This window comes from Micropterus dolomieu, linkage group LG12 (assembly GCF_021292245.1).
Source record: "Micropterus dolomieu isolate WLL.071019.BEF.003 ecotype Adirondacks linkage group LG12, ASM2129224v1, whole genome shotgun sequence".
Lineage (NCBI taxonomy): Eukaryota > Metazoa > Chordata > Actinopteri > Centrarchiformes > Centrarchidae > Micropterus > Micropterus dolomieu.
In genome coordinates, this window is record NC_060161.1 from 13,815,680 (window position 1) to 13,818,855 (window position 3,176).

General features: G+C 39.3%; 1 protein-coding gene across 1 annotated transcript in view; it reads right to left on the reverse strand.

The window, feature by feature from the left end:
• Positions 1-3,176, reverse strand: part of LOC123980805 — a 39,550-nt gene that overhangs the window by 19,907 nt on the left and 16,467 nt on the right. The window lies entirely within an intron of this gene.

A 3,176-nucleotide genomic window follows, 5' to 3' on the forward strand; every position in this document is an offset into this window, starting at 1 on the left:
GAGAAACAATCTGTTTGGCTTGTACTGAAGCTACATCCATAAAGCCAGTCAGCAGGGAATCTTTCTCTTTGAGTTCCTCTGAAAGTCGTCGGATGTCTTCCATAGGGTCAGCAATCTTCTTGTTCGCTTTCTTAAGGAGTGAGCAGTCCTCAAGGGGCAGAGTTATCTCGGCTTGCATAGTCACCGGAGCTTTGTTGCGATCAGTAGCGTTGATCGCGTTTTTACGGTCATCTATCTTAAAATCCATGTCGGATGACTAAAATCCTTAACCCACGTAAAACTTAAATAAAGTTAAGTTAAATAAAAGGATATAAAAAATGTAACGAAAAAAGTGGATTAAAACTGGATAAGAGTCCGGTTCAAGACGGAGCTTCCGACAGGTGGCTACAGACGCCAACGCATGCACAGAGTGCAAATTACGTCAGCAATTACGTCAGAGATCTTGTGACAAGATGATGCAAGTGTGAAAGTAGGCAGGATGTTCATTATATAACAGCTGGAATTAAAATAGTTGCTGAATTGACTTAAATTGTAGATGAATAAACTGAACAACCCTTAATTTATGTGTGTTTGAAGGGTCTTTGTTGTTCTTTCACATTCCATAATATATTTTATACTTTCATCTAATCAAAATAAGCTGTTGTGTATGTATATGATTATATACCTTATGTTTATGGTCTGTATATGTTTCCAATACTTGCCTCTGTAGCTCGGTGTGGTCCTGAGTACAGCATAGACGTCAGTATTGGTTCTTATGGTGGCCAGGTCAGTGTAGACCCGTCTGCAGAAGCTCTGAGCTGCAGTCCAGTTCAATGGCGTAGCCTCAAAGTAAAACTGACGGGTTCCTAAAACAAAGCATATTCAGTTTTTTATTACTTACTTTTTTTTATAAAGCATGTTTTACAGTGAACATAAAGATGCACTGTGCATCAGGTGGATTCAGCTGTACTGTGGGGTTTTACAAAACCTTTTTCTCGATGATGGGATTTTTGTATGCTAGCCGAGTACACTGTATCATGACCCCAGAACATGGAAACAAGTAGTGCTCTATGGCATGCTGGATTTTTTGTTTAGTGCCTTAACACTTTGTCTATCAGCTTGTCAGCTTGTCAGATCAAGTTTCACCCTGCCTCAATAAATTGGTGTTCCCTGTTTCACACTGACAATAATAAAAAAGTACCAGTTCAACCACTGACATTTTTTGTCTCATAAGTTGGACTCTTTATCTTCTATCTTTGTCTTTCGCAGAAATACACACAGTATATGCAGTACTGAGTCAGAGATGTTTTAGGAAGATGTACTGAAAACAAGAAACAAAGTCAACAGGAAGTTAACTTAATTACATGAACAAGGAATAAGAAAAATGTTTAAATGTCACAAGGTGTGACAAAGTGGGTTTGCTCACCACTTGCCCCATACAGGTCATTTTCTCATGAAGTCAAATACGGCACCTAGGTGCGTTTGATTTAATGCGGCGCTGCACTGACATAACGTGATGCATGCTGGACTTAAAACAAGGCATGCTGGTTAGAAATTGTGTCCGACTTTCACCGGCGGTGCAAAACGTCACCATGTCACATGACATTAAAACCTCGCGAGAGCAAGGCAGCTGAAGGCGCCGAGTCTTTTTCCCCCCCATAGCTTTAGTAATCCAATAGTACTTGACAGAAAACAAAACAGGGAGTACAGGTTATTATGACTGCCTACTGAGATTTGTTGCTTGTTTGCAAATTGTCTTTCGGCCTTCATTGATAGTGGCATGTGACTTATTACTCCCTTCTTTTTCATCTCTGACCCGAATTGGACGTGGTCTTTATACTCATCAATCCTCAGAGCTTTAACTATAACTATAACTATAACTATAACTTTCTCACTTCTTGTTATCTTGACCGGCCGCACATCAGTCAGTTTTTCTCCCACAAACTTTCCGTTGATCTTTGAAATTCCGTTTGTGTAACAACTGTCATCACAAAACAATACGTCATCTGTTCTTTTAGTTTGACTGGAATCACTTGAAATGCTACACTTCCTCCTTTTCTCATTCACAAATCCTCTTGTGTAATAATGTGTTCCTCAGTGTTGGGGCTTCAAAGCGTGTGTCGAGTAATCCTTTTTGTGAAGCGCTTATCGAAACTGTGTTCATGAAGTATGTGGTGACGATCGAAGCCTCGCGAGCCGGCCGTAACACGTGACTGATTCAGGAAATGGTTTGGGGAGCGATTATAAATATCAAGGGCAGCGAAATGCAATGGATCTCCCCTCACAGTTTGTGGACTTGGGACTTTGTTGCATGTTTGTTGGCAATCTATTCGAGCTTCTTTTTCTTGCGATTGAACTAAGGTTGGGTCTTGTTTAAAATTTTATGATACCAAGTTCAGAAGTGAACCAAGATACGAAGTGATACCGATACCAATTGAGTTCTTCACTTGATACCTTGCATAAAAATGCCACCTGTTGAAGCCATAGTAGTTGATTGGTAGCCTATTATTATTTTTATTGTTGTCATGGACAAGCAAGGAGATCTAATTTATTCTCGTTTCAAATAACTGTTACATAAAAGTATTGGGAAATTGTGTCAGATCGCTCCTCATCCTAATTAGGCCATCCTGTAGTATTAGCCTATAAGGGGAAAGACTTCAGCTTGGGAGTTGTTTTTACACTGAACAAAATTATAAACGCTTATTGTGGCCAGAAAGTCTTAGATCTTTGAGTTCAGCTCATGATGAATGGGGGCAAAAACAAAAGTGTTGTGTTTATAATTTTGTTCAGTGTATATTTGAATGAGAGAGGAGTGAATTGGTTTAGTGACCAAATGAGTTGTGGGAAACAAATTTAAGGTAATTTTTTGGTTCGTGTGTTGAAAGTAAACAACGGAAAATTATTTTGTTAATTTTCGATCAATAAATTGAACTTTAGTAGTGAGTCGCAAACCTCCTCCAGTCACAAGTATAAAACAAGTAAGGTGCCTGTTTAAACAAGTCACTTAAAGAGGTGGTATTATGCTTTTTGGCTTTTTCCCTCTCCTTTACTGAGTTATATATCTTTTTTGTGCATGTAACAGGTTTGCAAAGTGAAAAAGCCCAAAGTCCAGCCCAAAGGGAGTTCCCATCTCCCACAGAAAACTCTGTTCTGAACCGCTTGAAAACAGCTTGTTTGTAGTCCAGCCCTTCACTTCC